This window comes from Budorcas taxicolor, chromosome 1 (genome assembly GCF_023091745.1).
Source record: "Budorcas taxicolor isolate Tak-1 chromosome 1, Takin1.1, whole genome shotgun sequence".
NCBI classification, from domain to species: domain Eukaryota; kingdom Metazoa; phylum Chordata; class Mammalia; order Artiodactyla; family Bovidae; genus Budorcas; species Budorcas taxicolor.
Genome location: NC_068910.1, coordinates 123683793 through 123710421, shown reverse-complemented (window position 1 = coordinate 123710421; position 26629 = coordinate 123683793).

The following is a 26629-nucleotide window of genomic DNA, read 5'->3' as shown; positions in this document are numbered from 1 at the left end:
GAGGGAAGCGAGAGAGGAAGCAGTAGGTATGGGGGGAAAAAAGTAGGTTGACTTTTTAGAAATGGATTTTGCTAATTCCCAGACCCAGTCCCCATGTCCTCAGATCCACTGTTGAACTACAGACTCAGCGGTCAGGTGGACTTGTCTTTTTCTGAAGACACTTCTGTAGATGTTGAATCTCTCTTAAGAATGATCTGAGAAAATCCCTACTGAGTTTATTTTCCCAGCCACACAGATTCTGGTTAAGTTCTGAAGATTTCTCATCATAACTAAGATGGTTATTTTCCAGAGATAGTAGAGGTCTCTCTTTTCAGAGGACTGCTCGACGAATCTCAGTATAGAGTCACCCTGCATAAAAGTCCTGTATTCTCTGTTTCATTTTCATCCAGTTTCACCCACCAGGGGCTCCAAGCAACTGGATCCTCTTTGGGTAGATGACTAATTCCGTAACAGATGAAAATGTAACTTTTTCATAAAGCAGTTAAATTAAGCTAGCTCCTGAGAAGCAGATTCCCAGCTTCATGTCAGATGTCATCATAATTTAGGACAGAGTATTTTCCCTATCCATATTTCTTTAAAAAAAAAAAAGGACTTTGATTTTTTTTTCCTTTGATACTTAAGGTCAGAATTTAAAAAGCTAAATGAATTCCAGGCTTTAAACTCCCAGAATTATATTCAGCTAGTCCAAGTCTAAAATGTGCTATCAACAGTCCAGCGCTAGTAATTACGGCCTTTGTGAGGCCCCAGTGAGTGTGAACCTGTGGCTTTTCTGTGCTGTGGCCTCTGGTGTCCATCCTCATTCCTTCAGCAGCTTCTGCCTGCTCCTGCTCGGGTGCCTTGAGCCATGAGCACACCATTTAATCAGTGGTGTATGAAAACGGACCCAGTACAGTCAGCAGTAGCTAGGCCAAAATCGATTGGCTATTTTTAAAAGGAAAAAAAAAAAAAAAGAGGATAGAAAATTGCTCTTTTAATCTAGGTAATTCAAATCGTGCCTGCTTGCTTTCCACCTGTAGCTAAGTGCAGGCAAGAGCATTCAGAATGATGATAGTACTTCTTTGTCCTTCTTTATTTGTGCTTATCCACTTGGGGTAAAAGTGCCAGGGTATCTTCAGAACTCAGTTTTCACATTCACTTAAAGAAAGCCTGTGCTTTTTTCCTCCTAGCCAAGAAAAAAAAAAAAAAACATTATCTTCCCTTTTGCCCCATCTTAGAAGATTTGAATAAAGGCAGAATACTTTCAACTTCTCCTGCCTTTTGGTTTCTTTCCTGCCAGGAAATCATATCTGACTGTGGCTTCACCGTGTGCTGTGTTGGGCAGCCTTGCGATGTATGAAAGTGAGGACCATGATCGCATTAAGGAAGCAAACCAGGAGGATAGAGTGCTGCCCTCCCACTAGGCAGTCTCTGTTTTAGATGGTGAGGAGCTCTTTTTCCCACAGACATTTTTTTAACCTCTGGGTCTTTCTCTGTCTTTTTTTAAAATATATTACCAACCAATGAAATTAATTTTTCAAAGAAAACTGCCCTTTGTTTTCCAGAGTGCAAGAGGGGATGGGGAAGTGGGAATGCACTGGCAGGTTTGTTCTATAGCATTGATTTGTAACCAACAAAGGAAATGTCTGCTTAAGAGACGCAAATCAATGCAACCAGACTACGAAAGTGCAAACCGAGATGTGAGAAAATTATTCAATCGTTAAGTCTTCTATGGAATTTCAAAACATGGAGTCTTTTGACTATTCCAATACCAAAAAAAAAAAAAAAAGGTGAATCGCTAGAAGGAAGGGAGATCATGATGACAGGTTCTAATTCTGTCAAGGTTTTTCTCCCATGATGATGGAAATGTCGGGCAAGGTTATAAGGTTCCTAAAAGATTAGCGACATTGTGAATGAATTTCAGAGCTCATTAACCATGTCTTCAGATGCTGTTGTGGAGAATGGGTGGAACTTCTGCTTTAGTCTGCCTAACCTTGGCTGATGTAAAATTGATAGTTTCTTGCAAACTCTCTTGATCCAAACATAATCTCTAACAAATAGTTCTCACACTTAGTGTTTCTTTTTATCATACAAGCACTATTACAAAAACCCACAATATGTCAAACAAGTAAAAATGTAACTCTCGAAAGCTACCGATGTTTATTTTATAGACCTTCACCAGTTCAGATAAACTGGGAAAGAGAGACCAATCTGAACTGGCTGAAAGTATGAATCATGGAATATTTTAATGTGATTTGAACTGACATTTCAAAGTATTCACAGGTAGAGTTTCTTAAACACTGATATCAATAAATAATAATTTTCAGTAGCATATAAAGAATGAGTATTTTTCAATATTGTAAGTTTTCATTTTTCTCTCCTATAAGTTAAACATTGTTCTCTTCCTTCCCTCCCAACAGTTTAACAGTATTAGTTTACTTTGAAATCCTATTTTCAGAGATTAGGAAAAAGGTAAATTTCAACAAAATACCTATCCCAACTATCACAGATTGTGAATTACAGTGATTTCTTCTTTATGGGAAAGGGAAAAAGGATAATCAGATGTTATTAATACATTTCTGAATGCTTAGGTTAACATAAATAGCTTTATAGTTTTTTAATGTTTTTCTAATATTCAGTAAGGCCAGAGTCCTATTCAAAATCTAGGAAAAAATTAGAAGTCCAGAGAAATTTCCCAACGACTATACTTTTGCTTCCATCCCTATGATGCAGTTAATTACCAAGACTCTGCCATCTTATCCTTAAAAATGTGTTATTTATTTACTTCTCAACATTATCATGTTAGTTCCATTGCTTGCAGAAATCAAGGGAGTGAAATGGAATGGATCAGAGACTTAACAAATAAAATGATCAAAAATGGATTTCTGAGTAACCTCTTCAAAAATAAAAACCCTTGCAATAAAAAAGCATAAATGTCACACTGTGTTATGCAGTAATATCTGGAAGTCTGATTTCTTGCAGTTCAGACTTCTGAATTACAATCCTGAACAAAGAAATAAATAAGATCTTCAAACATCAAAATGAGTGTCCCCAAGTTTCCAACCAAACCCTTACAGGTAATATTGTCTCTATAGCACTCCTTTATCTGTTTTTCCAATCCAAAGCAGAGTAGAAAATATACCTACCGTAAAAGGTAAGAATGAGATGACTCTTTAAAACTGGGACAGTGACACTTTGAGGTATGGCCATAGACCATGGGCTGCAGCTCCTGTGGCCGTTAGACTGAACAGTGAGAGAAGAGGCGGATTCTCAAGAGAAACAGAAATGTATTCTGAAAAACAGGGGTAATGGGCCTTTGCAAGGATGACCCTGTGTTATAAGAAGAAACATAAATGATAACAGCCTACTATGTTTAAGAAAACAGGGATACATAAAATTTCTCTATTTTTTAAAAAAGTGTAACATATTTTATTGCTTAAAGAGGCAAGTTTGTGTCATTAAAATATAAATATATGACCATTTGACTCCCCAGGATAGCTTTTTTTGTTTTTCTTTTTTCAATTTCTAAAAAAATAGATATGATTTTGTAGTGACATTAAAAACCAATCTAGCCAAAACTACTCGACCAACACCTTACAAGGAAGGATATTTATTCTTGAAATTTTTTTAGTCTAAATGTCTTAAAATAAAGATGTTCTCTGTCACTGGTCTTAGTTACATAATGTATGTTGTCATCTGGAGTAAGGCAGAGTTGCTCATATTTAGCTGGTTTACTTTGTAATGCGTCATCAAGAGTGACCAAAGGCATGGTACAGGAAGTTGTTTGTATGTTTTTTCATTGCTTATGCAACTTCCAAGCAGAAAATGTTCTTGCGACCAGATGGTAAAGAGCAGTCAATTGCAAGTTCTAGTCTCCAGATGTATTGATGTTTCATGTCTTCTTGAAGCCAGTTCAAATACATTTGTAAATGCAAGTCTTAACTTTTAGTAACTCTTTCACTTCTGCTAGCCCCTATTTCAGCTGACCAAGAACTGAACTAGAATACTGATTACAGGCTCCCTGCAGCCAGCTGTACCTTGGAGTGGCAATGCCATGGCCACATAATACAGCCGGGTCAAAGTTCCTCACACGTGCTTTTGCACCTATCCGGTCACTGAACTACAGTGACAGCTATGTGTTTATGTTTATGGTACCAAACCTCTTTTCAACTTGATCCTTTCCAAGAGTGCACTTTGTAAAAGACAATTTAAAAGAGTCTTTTCCCCGCTGTTTCTACTTGGCATGTAGATTTTTTTTTCTTTTTTTTTTAATCTGCTCAGCAATTTGAGAGTTTGCTTGGAACACAGATGAGTTAAGAGAAAAAGCTGTTTTTCAAAAAATGTCTCTAGTGAGTAAAAATGAAGATACTATATCTGAATGAATGTGAAAAGTTGTCCCCTTGTATATTTTTAAAGCTTCCCAAACCATCCCCAGTTCTCAGCCAAATGCAACCTACCCAGATTGTCTTCAGGAAAGTAGCAATTCACAGAGATTTGCAGTTACCCGTATATCAAACTGCACTCCCTCTCCAGTCCCTGCTCACAGCTCCACCATTTTAGAATATGGTGAGATATGCCAGAGCCCTACCATCTGTTTAATGGGCTAATTATGTTTACCACATGCCTACTTCACAGGAATACCATGGGTGCGGTTGCCAAACATCATACAAATATATATGTTTGTATATATAGATATAAAAATATACACATAAATAAAATCATATACATGTATAACAGCATCCAGCATTCCTTAGCTTCATTCAGTCTTTTACTATCAGAATATATCATGGCCCATCACTTAAGCTCAGCTAAGCACTGGCAGAGTTTATCATAGTGCGTGGTGTGGCCATTGGACTGAGGTGGGGGTAGGGGGAGATGAAATTCAGATTTTATACACACACCTCTGTCTTTGCCTTTTTACTCTGTGCCCCATTTTCTTTCTAATTAAGATCTTGATATTTTAGCTTCATAATTAGTGCAGTCAAACTTCATGATACTGTGCATTGCTATATCCAGTGTCTTAACTCTTGAGAAAGAATATCTTCCACTTTCTTTAAAAAAAATAAAAGGTCAGGCAATTCTAAAAAAAAAAAGTCCCTGCTGTACAAGATACAACCTTTCTTTACAAGGCTACAACTGTTACTTTATGTACCACAGCTTCTATATTGGACCTCTTCTTAAAGCTAGCCTTCTTTCTCCTTTCATGAGGACCCTGCAAACTCTCAAACTTTTTTCTCTGGTGTTCTCTGAGAACTTCTTAGATATGTGTTTTCAGTGACTCCAGTTATTACAAGGGCTAATTATTGATTGCTAGCCATGAAAATTATTCCTGGGTCCCAAGTTGGATCAACCCAAGTTGCTTCTTTAAAGTGGGGCTTGAGCTAGGTGGGTCTTGAAAGATAGGGAGAATTTTGAGCAGTAAAGGGAGGCAAAGAAAGGGCATTCTAGGTGAAGGGAATCAAACAGCAAAGGAACAGGACGCAGATGGAAAAGAACGAGTCATGAGCACTGGAGTGCCTAGGCAGGATATGATATAAGCTCCAGGTACTGGGTTTTCTGTGTGGCTCCTTTGTCTATGTAAAGCCAGCTCGACGGGCTCTGGGCCTTCTTGGCTTCAAGGATGCAGTGGCCTGAGAAATATTGAGGAAAATATCCACGTCTGTACAATAGACCATAAACCCAATATGTAACATTCCCTGTGATGAAAAAGAATAACAACATATGCAATTATCACTGATAAAACATTTTATTTAGTCTTTTCTAGGGTACGGGAGTGTTTTTTTTTTTTAAAGCTTTTTCCCCGTTAGAATGTTTTCTTATATTCCCTTGACTGAAGTAAATTATTCAAACAGAGCTGTTTTATTTGTTTGTTTTTGTTTTTGCAGCTTTATGCTTACCAGGGATTTCATAAACAAGTTGGAAGAGAAAAAATAGCCGGGACATAAATACAGAAATAACCCTATCTGATAAGCTTGCATGAGCCTGAGTGAGGGCCTGTGACAAGGATGATTGTGTTTTTATGGTAGACGTGTGAGTCTGATATGAGAAGAAACAGTGATATGGAAAGAAAGAGTTGTTTCACTATCATTTTCTCATGTACATAGGCAAAATGACTTGGAAATTTACTGTGTGACTTCTAGAACCCGGAAACTGAAAACTGATTGCGAACCGCATAGTCACAGATCAGGGGAAAGCAACCCTAAACTGTTTAGCAAAATGAGAGGAAGCGGGAATTACTTTGTCATCTTTCCTTACTTTAAAATCATCAGATGTTACAACTGGAAGGAATCAGGGACCATCAGATCCAGGACTCCTGTTTTATGCAAGTGAAAGTGAGATTCAAGAGAAGTTTGATGACTTGTCTTATCTAAGTGAGTGAGTCATGATCACTCAATCGTGCCTGACTTTTTGCGACCCCATCGACTGTAGCCTGCCAGGCTCCTCTGTCCATGGAATTCTCCAGGCAGGAATACTGGAGTGGGCTGCCATTTCCTTCTCCAGTGTCTTATCTAAGGCACTTGACAAACATGACTGGGGACCCGCATATCTGATCTATAGTCAGATGCCTTCCAACCAAATGGGCCGTCATTTCTTCAGTTTCTATGCAGTCATTTTGGAGGATTCTAACTTTGCCTTATCCCACCATCCTCACTTTGTGTATCATGGTTATCAATGAGCTCCTTAATTAACTGCTTTGAAGTTTATTTTGTCTATTTCTGTATACTTGGCTGTGCTGGGTCTTCGTTGCTGCTCAGGGCTTTCTCTAGTTGCAGAAGCTTCTCTTCATTGCGATGTGTGGGCTTCTTATTCTGTGGTTTCTCTTGGAGCCTGGGCTCCAGGGCACGCGGGCTTCAGCAGTTGGGGCATGAGAGCTCAGTCGTTGTGGCTCACCAGCTCTAGCGCACTGGCACAGCTCCAGAGCACAGGCTTAGTTGCTCTGCAGCAGGTGGGATCTTCCCAGAGCAGGGACCCAACTCACATCCTCTGCATTGACAGGCATTCTTAACCCCTGGACCACCAGGGAAGCACTGAAGTTGATTTTAAAATAATAAATTACTGGAGTCTTAGAAATGGTTCTAAAATGTAAGATGGGTTCTCAGAAGTTTTCTAGGATTCCAGGTGACACTTGTGGTAAAGAACTCCCTTGCCAATGCAGGAGATATAGGAGCCTTGGGTTTGATCCCTGGGTTGGAAAGATCCCCTGGAGGAGAAAATGGCAACCCACTTCAGTATTCCTGCCTGGAGAATCCCATGGACAGAGGAGCCTGGCAGGTTACAGTCCATAGGGTTGCAAAGAGTTGGACACGACTGAAGTGACTTAGCATTTTCAGAAGTATTTTGAGTAGTTTACAAACACCGAGAAGCTTACTACATAAATGTAGATGCCTCTTCTTTAAAAAAAAAAAAAATTCCTGTAAAAATGGCATGACCATGTTATTAGGTATTTGAAGGTTAATAGAATTCTAGATATTTGTTGGAATGCATAAATAGGTCAAACCAGGTCTGCTTGGTATTCGCTCTGAATTGTCCCTGATAGTGGTGGTCTAGTTCTTAAATCACGTCTGACTCTTGCAACCCCATGAACTGTAGCCCCTCTGGCTCATTTGTCCGTGGGATTTCCCAGGCAAGAATACTGGAATGGTTTACTGTTTCCTTCTCCAGGGTGTCTTCCCCACCCAGGGATCGAACCCACCTCTCCTTCTTTGCAGGTGGATTCTTTACCACTGAGTCAGCAGGGATTCCCTGAGTTGTCCCCGAAATGTTCTTAACTAGCGTGCTTTTGTAAGGAAGCTTCCCACTGCCATCACGATCACCAGTTCTTTCTCTCATCTGCATGGCCAATTACTACATACTGATTGCCTATCAGGTTTAAAAAAAAAATGCTGTACTTGATATTTTACTGATATTTTGTTCAGTATTAAAAGAGAAAGAACACGGTGAGAGTCTGGCATAGCCCAGCTCCCTTCTATGAATAAAAAGTCCATCACTGACAATAGGTATTCAATAAATACTTGAAAAATATTGAAAGTGGGGAAAGCATCCATCTTTTCTCTATTAAAAAAAAAATCTCTGGGTCATTGGAAAATATTGCCTCTAAACTTCTGATACAGTATCATGTGGCTTGTTACACTGCATGTGGTTATGATCTGCTTGTCAGCCAGAATCCAGAATACTCTTACTATTGCAATGCAAAATAATATAACAATCCACTCTGACATTTTAAATGTGTCTGGCCCACCAAATCCTAATTTGAGTGCCAAACATACCATGGTGAACAGTGCCCTGAAATTTCAGGTGGGTGTAATCGCTTCACAGTTTTGTAGAAGAGCCTGGCTTTTGAGGCCAAGAAAAGGAGGAGGCAAGCCACCTGCTCTTTCAGAAACAGGAATCATTCAACAGCACATTCACAGTAGGTAGAGGGAAAAGCCTCACCTGAAAGAAAGTGTGGTGTCTCGTGGCTGTTTTTATTATAGCATCTAGTCCACCAACATACCAGCTCTGAGAGCAATTTAATTCACAAAGTGAATGAAGTAAGAGTCTAGCCCCATCGGTTACCTTCCACTGCTGTTATGTGGGGGTGATTTAATGGTCAAGAGCCCCTGCTTTCTGCATTTGGATATTCATGAGAAAAATCTAGAACTTATTTCCTTCAGAAACCATATCCACATGGTACGTAGCAAAGACTACTAGACAGCAGTAGTTAGAGATTTTGTGTCCGCTCCTGCCAGGTTTGCAGGCGGCGATAATGGGACGTTAGTCATCTTCTTTCCTACTCCTCTCTTCTCGTTTATTGTTTTTCTTTCTCCTCTTTCCTCCTCTTATGCAAAAATCTTTTGCTTATGGATGTGGGACATATTCCAAAAGGAAATAGGCAGAATAAATCCTATTTTGAGGGCACACACAGCCATCCTGACACATAACTATATCCATATGCCTTTTGCATTCCTAAACAGCTGAAGAGACTACAGAATAACCCAGGTGTTGTTCCTCAAAGGGGGTGTGTCCTAGGCCATTCTTTGGTTTGAAATAGCCAAGCTCCCTGTTTCATGCTGTTGAACAATGAAAACAGAGAAGAACGTTTCCTTCTGTGGTCCTAGCCCAGATGAGTGACTGGATGTAGCCTGTCGATGATTTTCCAAGAAGTCCTCCCTTGGTCCAGTTTCTCAGAGCTGTTGGGCTCCTGGGAATGCATACTCCAAAAACATAGCCTGAATTGATTGTTCTTAAGATGGTCATGATAAGGAAATGGAGACATGCATGATACAAATTTAGATTATTTTTTTCTCATTCACTTTTTAGCTTGCTATCTAGAGCCTATTTTTTTTTTCTTCTCTCAATCAGATAAATGTTTTAAAGGAAAACTTAGATTCATAACTTTTGAGTCGTTCTTTTCAGCCTGTCCTCTTATTTTGCTCTTTGGTCATTACCTTAATGGGCGGTGGAGTGGGGGTCGTGTATTAAGACCCCCACGCATATGACCCCCCCATGTATGACCTCATCTTGACCTGCAAGGCAGAGATTATGTTCATGAGAAAAACACAAGTCTTCAGATGCGAGGTTCTCCATCCCAAAGACAGAGGCTCAGCGAATAGCACCCGACAAGGCATTGCCTGCAGAGTGGGACAGTGCAGCCGTGTTTCCAGTCGCTCTTCACTCTCCGGAATTTTGCATAATACCTATAGCCAGGAACCTTTGAGATATCTTTCTCTGGTCACACAAAAAGGAGAGGAGAAAAAGTCCTGGAAGATTAAACCTACCTGCTGTAAGCTAGTTTCAAATTCAGTAAAACTTCTCCTTCCTAGCCCCTGCACTCCCTCCCGTCTTTGGAGTCTGGGGGCTTTATACAGTCATAGAATGCTAGAGGAGGTATGTTTGGATTCCTTGCTGTTTCATATATATTAAAGAAGAATGCTTGATTCTTACAGTCTGTAAAACTTACTTTAGTTAAACATGTTGGTCCTCAGGTCCCGTGATGCATGATTATTCATTATTTTTTCAAATCCTCCGAAGTCGATTGTGTTGTCCCCTTTTCCCTCTGCCTCCTGCCTGCCTGCCTCACTTTACTGTGAGACACTGGGAGTAGCGTGTTTGTGTGTGTGTGTGTGTGTGTGTGCGCGTGCACGTGTGCGTGTGCGCGTGTGTGTCTGGGAGGAAGACAGACTCTCTACCTGTAAATGGCTTGCTATTATTAGACGTTCAGTTATCAGGAGTTATGTAAGACAACTGAAGCTCTGTTTTTTAACAGAGACATGATTCATGCTGCTTGTAGTAACAGTAACCACCTCCAAACGAGACGGAAACCAGATGCAGACAAAGGCCAGAGAAATCAATGCCGACTCAGTACAGCCACTCTGCTGATACCCTCTGTCTTTCCGTCAGAGCACTTAGGTTACCCAGAGGGGAGGCTCCTGCTCTTTTTGGGCCTGTTCTGTCTCCTGGGGCTGCCAGGTGACGTCGCGTGGGATGGAGTTGTGTGTGCGGGAGGAAACTGGGCCTGGGCAGCAGGGAGGTCTGACGCCTTCCCCCGCTTCCTGTGCTGCCCTCCCAGGTCTCCCCAGTGTTTCAGCACACCTGGAGGAGCAGTGGTTGTCACCTGCAGGGCGGCTCAGGATTCTCTGTGGCCTCTACTCAGCAGAGCTGGAACTTGAACGTTTAGCTCACCTACTCAAGTTAACTTCGCTTCGGTGACACTGAGCAGCTCCCTGGAAGGGGAGGGCTTTGAGCCTCTGCCGTGCTCTATTACAGCTTATCCCCAGACCCGAGTGGAAGTGGACTGGCTGTATGTGTGAACACACACAGAGGCCCTTCCCTAATCCCTCCAGTGGCCATTCTTTGAGACTATGTTGATTCCATAGTTCAAAGAATGCAAAGCACTTCAGTGTACATCAGCTTACTTTAGCTCACAACTTTGGGAGATAGGCCATGCACACATTATTAATCAGTATCATTGTACAGGTGAAAGATTTCATGGCTAGGAGGTAATTATGTCATTCATTGTTTCCTTGTTCATGATTTGATAAGACTCAGAAAAGTTAGTGATTTGACCAAGATCACACAACTGGTATTTATCAGATCCAGGAAGACAAGATATTTCTGATTCCCCATCCAATCCTCTACTTCTCAGATTCGCCACAGAGCTTGTTGGCAGCCAGGGACATTTTGGGTGATAAAAGATTTTCTACTGAAAATCATGTTTTTTTAGATTGAACTCTGCTGCTCATTAGCTGGGCAACTTTACACGCCCTCCCCAGCCCCAGTCTTCTCATCTTTGTAAACTCATGGTGGGGAGAATTCACTTTTAAAATGTGTCCATGGAAGTACCACATAAGCTTTGATGTGTCTAAATCAGTGCACAGATTGCCAATAGTGTCCCCTTGTCTCCACCACATGTGACAACAGGAGAAAGCTGTAGAGACCTCAGATTGCATGTAGAATATAAAAGTTAACTATTTTACCACAAAGAGAAGAAATTAAGTTATTGTACTGCAGAAACTGCCCATGGTTCTCAGATGGCAACAACCTTGCCCTGGTGGCCTAGGACACATTCAGAAGTCAGGTCACCCTTCATTTTCACTTTCAAACGTGTAAATTGTCTAGAACGGCAACTCTGAACAGGGGCATGACAGGAAAATAGCTAAGCCATTTAGCTTCACCAACCCAGTAATCTCCCACAATAAAAATTCCAGTTTTAAAAATGCTTATTATTGCTTATTGCTACTAATACTCTAAACATTGTTATGAATTTTAATGAAAGACCAGCACAGAATTTTCTATTATAGCATTTTTACCTTTATCCTACTATTTTCATACCTTATATAATACAATCTGTACCTATTTTGAAGTAAGCCTAAGTAAAACATTCACATTTATAGTTTTTAATTAGATCTTTGGTTTGCATACCACTTTTTATCCAGAAAGATAGCAAAATATTTCACAAGCTGTACCTTAATGACATGCATTTTCTCCTCTACCAAAATGTGAAAATCATAAGTTGCTGCAGTTTTAAGGGGAAAAGATACACTCTGTCTCTCGCATAATCAAACTCCCTGACTAGGCATCAAGAGAACAAATTTCTAGCCCTAGCCTCACTGCAAGCTCGCTATTAGGGAATCCATTAAGTCTTAACTTCAGATAACATCTAATTTGAAAAACTCAAAGCTCCTTAATGTCTGGATATTGCAGACCTACCTGAGACTGAAAACCTGCTCAGCAGCCCACGTGATGGGGCAGTAAAAGAGCTTTAGGGGGATGATCCAGTTCACTGGGGGTTACATGTTGGGCTGGTGGCAGCCAGATTGTCTTGACGTCTTCAGTGCAATGTAGCTTGAGACTGACCCGGCGAATTAGAGATTGGAAGCCGCCTGGAAGGCAGGGGCACGTTCGGGCCATTATCGTCTTGCAAGTGATTACCACCCTGCAGAATGGCATACTCTGTATTCCAGTGCTGTGACCAGGAGCAGTGATAATCCTCTCATGAGACTGACTTCCTTCTGTGGAAAAAAGAGGCTTGGTTTTACCATCGAGATACCATGATACAATGATTGTGAATAATGATTGCGTCACTGGTAGATAGGCATTTGTTCCACTGGTTTTGGATTATTTTAGCTTTCTCTCCATTTGCTGTCAATTAATGCATAGTCTCATCTTTACCTAAGGACAGAACTGCCTCTGCTCTTCTAGATCTGGCCTTCATCTCCCCAAAGCATACAAGTTTCTATTTATGGAGGTGATGATGGCAATAGTGAATGGTGCTTCTTCCCCACAAGGTGGTGGTACATTCACCTGGGCCTTTAGCATATTAAATTGTCTCCATAACTACAGAAATCAAGTATTTACCTAACATACCCCAGTGTTAACTATTTCTGTTCCTGACTACTGTTAATATGATTATAACCCCCTAGTATTGCAACAAAAGGTGACTCTGGGTGCTGGAATTTCTGTAATGTGTAAACCAAGGTCCAGGTCCTGGAGAACTCGCATTCTTACCAAGTGATAGCGGAAACAGGAGTTAAACTATAACTGTTTACCTAAGTGTTATTATATGAGTAGCAGAGGTCAACACGGGCTGAAGCAGTTTTCATAAGATACATGCTTTGATATGGGCCTTGAAAGAAGGAAAGGTCTAAATGAGAAAAAGATCACAGAGGCCTTTCCAACAGCCAAAATGGTATGTTCAGGGGCTCAGAGATTCGAACATGCTTAGTCTTTCTGACATTCTGCAAGTTAACTAGGTTAAACCAAATGGAGTATTGAAGGAAAGGAAATCTGAGAGGGCTTATTTGATACAGATTCAGTGAACTAACATACCCAGGCTAATGCCTTTAGAACCAGGAGAAATCTACTAAAGCATCTTTTCTCTAAGCATATTCTGAAGTTACTAAATGTGCCATTAGAAAAACTGGGGAATAAGGGATGGGTCTGTAATCCTATAAGTTTGGACAGTGTGCATTTTGAGTGTATAAGAGAGGCATATAGTATTCAGTGTCTCCTGTATTTGTTTGACTAAAGGACTTTTTTGAGGTTCATCTTGAAGTTCTAGTGTTCTATAAAACTCACTTTGAGATGTACCACCTGAAAAGATTTTGAAGGGCAAGAGCAGATGACAGAGAAAAACATTATATTTTGTGATCAATTTAGTACTGTTGCGAATGAATATGTGTTTAAGTACAGAGGAAAACACCACTGATGGAGCCAAATGAGTGAGTGAAAGTTGCTCAGTCATGTCCAGCTGTTTTGCAACCCCATGGACTGTAGCCCACCAGGCTTCTCTGTGTATGGGAATTCCTAGGCAGGAATACTGGAGTGGGTTGCCATTGCTTTATCCAGGGGATCTTCCTGACCCAGGAACTGAACCAGTGTCTCCTGCATTGAAGGCAGATTCTGAGCTACTGTCTGAGCTACCAGGGAAGCCCAAAGGGAAGGAGAGGATAACCTCTAAGATAGGAGGAGATTGTAGAAAAAGGTATCGATATATTTTAAGGAAACAACATGAGAAAACTTCAAAGATATTGGAGATGGAGGTGAGAGCTTGTGAGCTTACCACACTAGATGGTCTATTTCCTCTTACTAATGTAGGAAGCAAGATCATCAACTGAAAAAGAGAAAGAAGAATGAGACTTGATAAAGTGAAACATATGAGGAAAAACTACTGTTGGCTTGTACTCAGAAGCAACACTAAGCAGGAGTGAGGTTACAGATGGTGTGCACATGTAGAGTTTTGAACTAAGAGTGGCAGGGAATGGTGAGTGGTGATATGGATTCATGATTGAATAACATAAGAAGAGGCCCTGTACATAGAAAATTAGGGGAGTTACTGAGAAGAGTGTTGAAATGGTTGATCATGGGGTAAGGTCAGAATGAACAGACATTTAGTGAAGTCAGCAGGAGCCTACTAATGGACCAGGTGAAAAGTGAAGTTTCTTTAGGCATTAAGGAAGGGAAGTTCTCAAGCTAAGGCTGAAACATTTGAGATCAAATGGGAGGCCTCAGATGAATAATTTGGAATGAGAATGAGGGCCAAAAAGTAGCTAGCAAAATGATGATCAAGATTTGTTGAACAAAAAGTGGTAATGGGTTTGGATTGATGTGTTCATTAAAGTAAGGAAGGAAAACAAATCAGGCAGAGAAGGTTGTGGAAAAGGTTAAAAAAAGATTTGAGGTGGCAGTCATGGACCATGATGGAGAATCTAATACCATAAGTCTACGATGAGGACCTCAAATGAACAGCAGTGGAGTGAAAGCAGGAGAGCAGCTGTTTAGCAATCAGAAGCCTGGAGTACATTAAGCCCCAGAGCACTGTGCTTAAAGTCTGGCCCTGGAGCCCTGCTTTGCTACCCTCTAGCATCATGATCTATGGCAAAAAAAACTTCACCCCTCACCTTTCGTAAACATCAGTTTCCTCATGAGTAAAATCAGAAAAGTCCCACACCCGAAGAGTGAGTGTAAGAGATAAGTTGTTGTTCAGTAGCTCAGTCGTGTCCAACTCTTTGCAACCTCATGGACTGCAGCACAGCAGGCTTTCCTGTCCATCACCATCTCCACAAGCTTGCTCAAACTCATGTCCATTGAGTTGGTGATGCCATCCAACCATCTCATCCTCTGTCATCCCCTTCTCCTCCCACCTTCAATCTTTCCCAGCATCAGGGTCTTTGCTAATGACTCAGCTCTTAGTATCAGGTGGCCAGAGTGTTGGAGCTTCAGCTTCAGCACCAGTCCTTCCAATGAATATTCAGGATTGATTTCCTTTAGGATGGACTGGTTTGATCTCCTTGCAGTCCAAGGGACTCTCAGGAGTCTTCTCCAACACCACAGTTCAAAAGCATCAATTCTTTGGTGCTCAGCCTTCTTTATGGTCCAAGGCATGTTAAATAATATATAAAAAGTGCCAAGCATAAGGCCTGCTGCACAATATGCATTTTATAGTGGCAGCCACACTACAGTGGAGGCTACAGGAGCAGGGAGAAGAAAGGGGTTTTCGCTTTGGGGACAGTGACAGTATCTTCTTTCAGGTAATGCCATTTTGATGTTTCTCCATTTAGAAACAATGCAATGATTATTCCAGAAAATATACTCAGTGCAAGGGACAAAATATAGATAACTCTGATATAACACCAAGCCATGTGCTGCACCATATATTGTTCCCATGTTGGAATCCTCATTATGGAGTTTAAAGTGACCTTATCACTAGGTCCTATGGCAGGCTTTCTGGACCAGAAGATTCCAGTATCTAATGACTTTGAAAAGGGGTTTCCATCGCAAGTATTCATTAAAACCAGAAAAAGTATTATCATATGTATAAACATTTATAAACATGTTTATATGCATATGTATATATCCCAAAGATCTCTTATTTTGAAAACAAAAATCAACTTTACCTAATAGCACTAAGGTTCCTGGATGAGCAGCTCTTATTAACAGAGTTTGTGAGTTGTCAAGGAGGAATCAACATCTCTGTAGAGAAAATTAACACAAATTTAAAGGGACAGATAGTGGGACCTTCTATTGGCAGGGCTATCCCAGGGGTCTTCAGGCCATCAGTGACGCTTCTTCTGGACATGGGTGTTAACTAGTGGTTAATTAAGGAGCTAAATTTTTTAAGTAAAGCATTTCCTATAGCATCACAAAGCTGAAGATAGGGTTCCTGACTGGTTTTTCTGGCTATGATACCTTTGGCGCCTTATTCATTAAATGATTTTCTCATCAGTTTCCAAAAAGGTGAGATTGGTGACAGACTTGGGAATTCCTTTCAGGTAATTAGTTAAAAAGTTAAAAGTCAAACGGATTTCTTTAACAAGTTTAATGGTTTAACAGGTGGATAAGCCACTTAATCCCCCCATCTTTCTTCTCAGGGGACTATTACAGTTTTAAGGGGTTTCCCCTGTGGCTCAGCTGGAAAAGAATCTGCCTGAAATGCGGGACACCTGGGTTCGATCCCTGGGTTGGGAAGATCCCCTGGAGAAGGGAAAGGCTACCCACTCCAGGATTCTGACCTGGAGAATTCCGTGGCCTGTATAGTCCATGGGGTAGCAAAGAGTTGGACAAAACTGAACAACTTTCACTTTCAGAGTTTTAAAGGACTTTAAAAATCATAAAATCTTTTTCTTGCAGAGGGAAAAGCTGAGCCAATTAGAGGTTAAATGACTGGTCCAAGATCATGTGTCCAGTTCTGTGATTTTACTTTCTCTTTTCTTTTCCTTACTCCTTCTCCCTCTCTCCTTTCCCCTCTCACCAATATTCTCTGCCCCCACAACCATCTTTCTGCTGATTATTTCTTGGATTTACCCTTGCCTTATAAAATTTCCTGTGCCTCAAATGAGGAGCTAGTGGGTCTTTGCCAATTAGTAACCCCTCGCCACTAATTCGCCACTACATTTGGGGCAAAGAAAGGAGGGAAGTGGGACAATTTTAAATTTACTGTGATCTTTGAGACAGCTCTATCTACACCTGGGAATTGCTGTTAGACAATTAAGGTTAGTAAAGCTCATTGAATTTCTCAGAGGAAAGGTGTTATTTGAATTATTACCAGATAATTATTTTTAAAAATAACAATAATGTAAAAAATAGGAACTTTACATGTTAGAGACATTATCATTTTAATTTTCAGTTGGGGGGGAAGAAAGCCCTGAGGGATCCAGAAACTTTTTTTTTTCCCCATAACGTGCTCTCTGCCAGAAACTCCATGAATTCTGCCTAATGTCCGATGATTTGAGAAACTGGCCCTGCATCAGAAGCTAGTCTTGTTGTGTGAACTGGTAGCCAAGTTTTTCAGCTTGAGTTGCTCCTTTGAAAACGACCCTCAGTAGGAAGGTGTCAGACATAGGACCTGTGGTACCCAGATTGATGTCATCAGCATCACCTGGGAGCCTGTAGAAATGTAGAATCACAGACTCCATCCCCAGACACGCTGAATCAGAAATCCTGGGTGATTCATTTGTTCATCAGCATTTGAGAAAACCAGCATAAAGCATCCTCATCTTCAAACAGGAAAGAGCTAGGAAGGAGTCATTGTTTCTGAAAGAGTTCCTTCGCCTGAGATCTCTGCCCCCAGTGCTTTCAGTGACTCTGAACCATCATGGAACCAACATAAACGTCTTTCTTGTGCTGAACTCACAGTGGGAACTAGAAACATGCTCGTGCTGTGTTGGAGCAGTTGTTGTATAGTGAGAAGAGCACAGATTTAGAGTCAGTAAGATGTGAGTCTCACACTACCCACAGCTTCCTAATCTTCAGTAGTTGATTGAGGAGTCCTGGTCTCACTTTTCCACGTTTATAAAATGGGCATATTAATACCTGCATCACGGCATTGCTGTGAGGATTGAATAAGAAGAGATTTACACATAAAAATTCCTCATACAGTCCCTAACAACATTTAAACATCTAACAAATTATTGTTACTTTTTTTTTTTCGTAAGCTTTTGTCATAGAAGTCCCATCCGTCATTTTAGAATGATTTGATATGGAAATGGTCATACTGAAATGAGACCTCCACAGAAAGTTCCACACAGCCGTCTGTGGCGGCATGTTATATAACAGCGCTGCTCTCTAAGGACTTCGAGACAGATCTGCAGAGCCATCAGGAATAGAGCAGTCTGGAATGGAAATGACCCACTGTCTCCTCTGCCTCTGACACCATCCAGAACCTTGCCAGCTGGGCTCCCAGAGAAGATGCATTTTTACAGCAATGATATAAGAGGCAGAGAGAATAGCTGGATTTCCAGATTCTGGGGGAAATCTAAGACCCCCAGCAGCCTCTTACCTTTTGACTTAAAAACTGAGTACATTGGATATGGATGCCATTGAAAAAGGATAAATATGAAACCTCATGTAGTCAATTTCCCTGAGTCTTTTTTAGAACGTCACTACTCCTTAAGCAGTAGAACATGACACACCATGCAGTAGTTCTAATTAAAAACCTTCGGGTGTGTGCTGTGGCAAGAGGGGAAATAAGGAGGAGAGAGGTGACAGTTTGCCCAAAAAGGAAAGGAAAATCATAGCAAGAGGCTGTGGAGCTGATAAGAGGAGTTTGATTAAAGGACAGAAAGATTATGTCTCCATTTAAGTATAATATGCACAATTTAAATCAAATGTTAGACATATTTAAAATGTACACTTACGTAATTACACAATGGATGTGTACGCTTCCAGGTAATTTTTCATTGCAATGCACTACACGTATCGACAAGTGATTTCCTCTATCATTTTAATATAGTTGCCAAGGAAGAAAAGAGAAGGAAGCTCTGTCTAGTGACCTGTTGATCATCTATCCAGCCATCTGACGATTTAGTAAGAACTGTGAGGAGCTCTTGAACCCAATTTGCTGTTTATGTGGCTCCTGGGGTGTTACTATATAATGGCTCTCTCAGTACATCACATGGCTCCACCATATTGGCCAAGAGAATATGATAACCAGTACCAAGTTTTCCTCTGGGATTATCAGTGAGTAACATGAGTAACATGCTCACTTGGGGGAGGCAGATGAAGTTTTATAGGACTGGTGGCTAGCACTTAAGAGCTGAGTTCTTCTGGACACATAAAACCAACTGAGATCCCCTGGAAAACTCTGTTTTCCTCACTTAGGGAAACACTGCTATCCCCACAACATGTTTTCTTGGGCTTTACAGCATCAGGTGAAAGAAAATGATTCTGTTTGAGGATGAGGATAGAGAGGAGATTAAACAGTTAATGTTTCTTCTACCACAAGAGAAGAATAAGGGACGAAAATTAGAACAGTCTTGGGAGCAGTCACTATGCTTTTCTGCAAGGAGATTGGAGATATAATGAAAGGAAAATAAGTAAATGTTTGAACAAACCTATAGGATAAAAACTGGGCAAAGCTAGGTGGGAAAAGATTTATTGGTGTGGCATAATAGCAGGATTGCCAATAGCTGTGTCTATAAGAAGATGAATTTAACCATAGAATTACCACAGCCTGTTCTCACCTAGAACTTCAGCTGAATGCACTGCTTTTCCAAAGCATGAGAAATTTCTTCATTCTGCTTTTTTACCCTGAGTTGATCACTCCAGTGGTATTTGCAATATTGTCACAAATATTTCTGCTTGTATTATTAGAAAGATTTGCTCCCTTGTTCTTTAAATCCACCCTCATTTTTAAAACACTTAACTATAGAAAGGCATTCATTAGTTTGGTTTATTAAAGTAAGGGAAACAAAGTTCTTCATTTTGTGGAACCCAGTGTATCCTTGCAGATTATGCACCCCAACCCCTCACTCTCTCTGTCAGGTCACTGCTGATGGTCTGCTGGGCCTACTTGTTCTGAGCAAGCACTGGTAGGTATTTAGAGATTTGTGACTTTCTCTATCAGTTGTCTTTACTCAGCCACTAGCAAGGATGTGGCGCTGAGCAACTCAGTTCCCTTGATCTCCTCATCTGAAAAATGAGGGTTTGGAGTAGATGAGCTTCAAGGTCTTTCCAGTTCAGTCTCAGCTTCCATGACTCCAAGAAAGCATCTTTATTCCTTTTAAATTCGGATCCACAGATAGCCGCCGAGTGCTAAGCTGTGTGCAAGGCACTGCGCACAATGGGGTAAAAGAGTAACAATGGTCTCTGCCTTCAAGAAGCTTAAGCAGGAAGAAATACTACACAAATAAATATTAGAGTCCATAGGGTATGTAAGGGCCTTCCTGATGGCTCAGACTGAAGAATCCAACTGCAATGCCAGAGACCTATGTTTGACCCCTGGGTCAGGAAGATCCCCTGGAGGAGGATAGGGCAACCCACTTCAGTATTTTTGCCTGGAGAATTCCATGGACAGAGAAGCCTGGCGGGCTACAGTCCATGGGGACACGAAGAGTCAGACACAACTAAGCAACTAACGCTTTCTTTTCCTTTTTTATAGAATGTGCAAAGGGAACGGTGCAAAAAGTTCTTTAGGAATCAAGAAAGGGCACTTTCCTTTGGGAAATGTCTTATAAGTGAGATGGTATTTGGATTGCCCTTAAGGAAGCTCTATGCAGATGTTAGGAAAAGGGAGGAAAGACCATGACCCTGATGGGAAGGAATGGAACTTCTGCAATGTAGAACAGACTATAGAAAAAAAAAAAAGAGAGAGAAGGAAATTAGAATGGGGCTATATTGTAGAAACCTTAAATGCCAAGCCAGGAAGTCTGCATTTAATCCAACAAAGAGCAAAAGAATGATGTATTTAGAATGGTACTTCAGAACAGTAAATGCATTGCTGGTTTGAAGGATGAACAAGAGGTAAAGAGGATCTGGAGGAAGGGAAGCCAAGTAGGAGGCACTCACAGAAGTCCAGGCAACAGGTGATAAAGGGATAAAAAATGAGCATTGATTCACAGCCTGAGTAAAAACCGCAGAACTTGGCAGCTTATTGGTTATGGGAAATGAAAGAAAAGGGGGAATTAAACAAGACTCCTCAATTGTAGGTACAAGTAACTGGAGGGAAATGGTACCAATGGCAGGAAATTGAAAGACTAGAGAAGGCACTTATTTTGAGGGAAAAGCAATGAATTCTGCTTAAAACTTTCTGAGTTAGAAGTGCCTGTGAAGTGTATGATGGAGATGTGAGCTTCTCAAAGTTAGAGGCCCCATCTTATTCATCTTTTCCAGGTGCCTAGTAGAGTCTGTGTAAACAGTGAATGAATGAACAAACAAGCAAATGAATCAATGAACCAATAACCAGGAGTTATTTAGAATGTGTGTCTGGAGCTCTGTAGACAAGTGAGAACTAAAGACAGCCATGTGGGTGTTCTCTATGGAGAAGTGATTGTTGAGGCCATGGAGGGTGGGTGTGTAGGCAAAGCTTGTGAAGAGTATGTCTGCATTTGGGGAAAGAGAAGAGGCCAAGGAAGGAAGCAGAAGAGAGAACTGAGAGCAGGAGCGAAGTCAGGATGGTGCCGTATCCTGATAAGAAGGGAGGAGAGCTTCCAGATAAAGTGGTCATCAGGCCCAGGTGAGCAAAGGGCCAAGGCCTGGGAAAAGTACCTCTGGGTATGAGTCTCTGAGACAGATGGGAGTCCAGTCTGTAACCCCTGAGGCTGCACTCCTCAGAGTTAGAGGATGGAGCAGGAAACAGCCTGCAGTGAAAGGTGGCAAGAAGGCCAGAGGTCAGAAACACGTTCGGGTCCGTGGGCACCTGTAAACAAGCAGGAATCTTGGAGCAACAAAGAGGGAGAGACTGAGGGGAAATGAGCATTGGAGGAGTCAGCTGTAGCCAGGTGGAGGGGCACCGCCCCCACCCCCTGCTTCCCCTCCCCAGGGGTCCCTAACCTCCAGAATCTGATGCCTGATGATCTGAGGTGGAGCTGATGTAATAATAATAGAAATAAAGGAGTATTAGAAAGTGTTAGTCGCTCAGTCGTGTCCAACTCTTTGCTACCCCATGGACTGTAGCCCGCCAGGCTCCTCCATTCATGGGATTCTCCAGGCAAGAATACTGGTATGGGTTGCCATTTCCCTCTCCAGGGGATCTTCTGGACCCAGGGAATGAACACAGGTCTCCTGCATTGCTGTCAGGCTCTTTACCGTCTGAGCCACCAGGGAAGCTCAGAAATAAAAATAAATAGAAATAAAGTGAGCAATGAATGTAATGCATTTGAATCATCCTGAAACCATCCCCCATGGGAAAATTGTCTTTCACGAAACTGGTCCCTGGTGCCAAAAGGTTGGGGACCACTGCTCTACCCTCATGCTCAGCTCCAACTTAGGACCAACGTCAGCTCCATTGTCAGCTCCGTCAGCTCCATCTGTACTAGCGGGTACTATTGACGTTCTCAGACCAGACAGGCAGTCGGGTAGAAATGCTGAAAATGGGGTCTGGACAACACGGTCTCAATCTCCCTCCCCTGACTTGCCAGGTCTCTGGTGCAAATGCGGAACCAGACTCTCAACCAAGTCCGAGGGTTCTGGCTCTCTCAGAACTAGTGACCTCCATCGCCTCCTCCTTTGACAGCCTTATTTTTGTTTGTCTCTTGTCTGATCCAGATGCAGCCGCTCTGTGTCCCCTGCCCCAATGAACAGCTGCACTAGGCCCAAGCCTTGGAGTGATTTACCTGAAGAGTGACACCATTTATTTGAAAACTACTGTGAGTACATTATGCCTCCAATGAAAGGCTTCTCAGTTCACTTTGTTTAATTAAAAAAAAAAAAAAAGCACTCACAATTGTAAGAGCAGATGAAATTTTAGATGGCTTCATCTCTTGGATGCAGTGAGGTAACCAGACTCAGTCCTGAGGTGCCCACACTGGTTCTCGGCTTCCAGCCTGCAGTGTGAGCCCTGGGCAGCATCGTGCCCGCTTCCCAGGTGGCTGGGCTGAGCTTCACGCACTTTGCAGGGACCGGTGCTGTTCTGCTGGGTCATCTGTGCCTCGGCCTGAAGCCGTGGCAGCTCCAGCCCTCTCTGCCTCTCACTGCCCTTCTGTGCAGCCCTGTTGCCTCTTGCTGCAGCTTGTCATTTCACGCTGCCCTGGTTACATTTGTGAGCCAGCTTTCTGTGCTCGTGTCCACCTGCAGTGTGGCTGCCTGTCTGTGCCCCCATGTTGTGGTCTCCTTGCTACCCAAGGGGCCAACACCCACCCTTGTGTCTGTGGGCTCCTTCAGCCACATCTCTAAACCACTGTGCCCAGGTCAGCTCTGCCCTCTGGATGCAAGGCTCAGGGTACTCAGTTGAGTTCCCTTCAAGTCAGACATTTACATAGGAGAAGTACAACCCTTGCAAGTCAAGTTGAAGAAGTAAGTTGGGGTAGGAGCTGGACACCAACAGGAAATACTGATGAAAGAGTGACATCAAGTTTTGATTAATCATTGCTAGAAGTAACAGATAAATATTTGCCTTCTTTCACTAGAAAAGCCAGAACTTTAAATTATTTAGAGGCTATGCATGCAAAATAATTGTACATTTTAAAACAAAAACTCATGCTGGTTGTTGTACTTGCTCGTTTTCCTGTATGGTGTGAGGCAGGTAATGGGATGGTGTTTTACAGACATCTCTGTTACTGGAAAATGCTAAACCTAGGAAACTAACGTTTCTCCCAGGCTTCAGGTAGGATTTTCACAATCATATTCTTTATGTCTTTAGCTACTCTGGGCACAAATCAAACCCAAAGAGGAGGAAGTCAGGGTTTGGATTGTTTTGTTTTGCATTGCTTTCTACCTTTAACACTGTCAGTCACGTGGATTGTAATTGGTGGTGGTGGATGTGTAGAGAATCAGGCCTGCCTGGCCAGAATGGAGACCGGAACTATCAGACTGATCCACAGGACTAATGGGCTGGAGAGACTGAGGACTAAAGACATGACAAAAGGTCAAAAATAGAGTGTCCTCATTCTGTACCCATGTGAGCAACTTACTTGTGTAAACACCATCACCTTTAAGTTCAAGCGGAAGAGTGCCTTTAGAAATCCCCACATCCGGACAGCTTTCCGAGTTTGTTTCCATCACAGAGCACGGTACCACAAACACAAGGGCACAGCTGGTTTCAAAGTCTCAGCCTGGTTTGTCCTTTGGGAGGGAAAAGATTCTGGAGAATCCAAAATCAGGACAGGAATTGGGACCTAAGATTTCCTAAAAATTTCTAGGAAGCCCACAAGGGAGCCTCTGTGCCGAAAACCGGTGCCTGTATTCATGATTTGCGGGACCTTGAGGATGGAGACATTGGGTTCTAATTCTTGCAGCCTTTGCTTTTCAGAAGCTCAGCTGCCTCATATGTAAAAGAGAAATAATAATAAAACTTACAGAGGCTTGCATGGTGCAAAACCTTCATTCAGTAAGATGAATAGGGTATAAACATCGCTCAGACGCTCAGTTGTGTCCGACTCTTTGTGACCCCGTGGACTGCAGTCCTCCAGGCTCCTCTGGCCATGGAATTCACCCGGCAAGAACACGGGCAGCCCACAGCTGCCATTTCCTCCTCCAGGGTATCTTCCCGACCCAGGGACCGAACCCAGATCTCTTAAGTCTCCTCCATTGGCAGGCGGATTCTTTACAAAGTAGCACCACCTAGGAAACCTGGTATGGTATAAAAATGTGTTCTAATTACAAATGAATCCCTTTCTGTGTGTTTACAAAACTCGGCTGAAGTCTCAAGGCTTGAAGGGTGAGTAGGGAGGAGGTAAGTGTTAGATTTTAAAACCTACCTACTCCTATAACACCTTTACAACCAGGCTCAGCAGCCTGCTTACTTACCTGGATTGTTGTGATGACTAAATGAGATAATGTATGTATAGTGTCTGGCGTGACAGGCGTGAGTATATTTGCTCAGTCAACTAAAATTTACTGGGCATTTGCCAAGTGCCAGGCACTGTTCTAGGGACCAGAAGTATGGCAGCAAATAAAACAAACCTAAATCCCTGCTCTCACAGAGCTTATGTTCAGTTTTTTTCCCCCCATAAATTGCAAATAGACAGAATAGGCACTTGGACACTAAGAGAAAATTGCTTTTATTTTATTTGCTGTGTCTTTCCTTCTGGAAAGTATAATGGGAGAAAAGGTAAAGGATATGGAGAGAGGAGAAATAGTATGCTAATTCATCCCTCCCTCCCCCCTGACACACACGCAAAACCATAGGGCATTCCCTGCCCTGATACATGGCCCAGGATTATGACACCCAGGCGTCCTTTTTCTCTGGCTACCTTTGAATTTGGCCAAAAGGAATTAAAAGATGCTTGCTCCTTGGAAGAAAAGCTATGACAAACCTAGACAGTGTATTAAAAAGCAGAGACACCACTTTGCCAACAAAGGTCTATATAGTCAAAGCTATGGCTTTTCCAGTAGTCATGCACAGATGTGAGAGTTGGACCATGAAGAAGGCTGAGCACCAAAGAATTGATACTTTCGCACTGTGGTGCTGGAGAAGACTGTTGAGAGTTCCTTGTACAGCAAGGAGTTCAAACCAGTCAATCCTAAAGATAATCAACCCTGAATATTCGTTGGAAGGACTAATGCTGAAGCTGAAGCTCCAATAATTTGGCACCTGATGCAAAGAGCTGACTCGTAGAAAAGACCCTGATACTGGGAAAGACTGAAGTCAGGAGGAGAAGGGGGCGACAGAGGATGAGATAGTTGGATGGCATCACTGACTCAATGGACATGAGCTTGAGCAAACTCCAGGAGATGGTGAAGGACAGGGAAGCCTGGCGTGCTGCAGTCCATGGGGTCACAAAGAGTCAGACACGACTGAGCAACAGCAACAAAAGGAAGCATTAGCAAGAGACAGGAGAGTAGGGTCAGGGCGCTTCTCAGTCAGGCCCCTTCCCAACTCCAGTTCTGACTAGACGTGGGGAGCTCCATACCTTTCCTCACCCCCTGGGTTTAGCAGTTTAAAGCTGAGATTAACAGCCTCGCACTGTTGCTAGTCCTTGGTGCATCACTTCCCTTGAGGGTCCTTTAACCTCCTCTGTACCTCAGTAGAGTGTCCTTTCATTAAACTCTCTTCAGTTAAAACCTTTCAGTGTGCCATCTGTTTCTTGCCAAGATCCTGACTGATACAGTGAGGGAGAAATATACTGAAAAACATTGTAAATCAACCTTGCCAAGAAGGTTAAAAAAATTGAAAGAATAAAATATTTTAATCATGAAAACATCTTAAATGGATCTGAGAACATTAGACCAAGCGGTGAAAGGATAAACTGTAAGAAAACGTGATAAGCTCGAGTGCCAAAGGTTGGTTTCTATGAATAGACCATAGTGCTCAGGTTTGATGGGCTTCTCTAGGCCAAGTGTAGCTTGCTTGACCCCCAACTTCAAGAGGAGCTAATGGTGTAGTAGCAGCAATGACGAACACATGAACAGAAAGGTGTCAGGAGGGTGATACTGTTAAAAAAAAAAAAAAAAAAAGTGTTGAAGAGGAGACTGCTTATCCTAGCATTCCTTCTGCCTTTGCAATTATAGTCCATTTGCCCCTGCCCAAATCTAGATATTTTAAAATATGACTAAAATAAAAGAATTGCCTCCTTCCAGCTGAAATGAAAACTGCAGAACCGACACGCTGTGAAAGAGCTACCCTCCCAGGGCACTGACTGTGTGCCAGCGCTGTGCCCATCACTCAACAGGAATTATTTAATCTTCGCATCAACTTCCCAGATGGTGCTAGTGGTGAAGAACCCGCCTGCCAATGCAGGAAACACAAGAGACCCAGGTTCAATCCCTGGGTTGGGAAGATCCCCTGGGGAAGGAAATG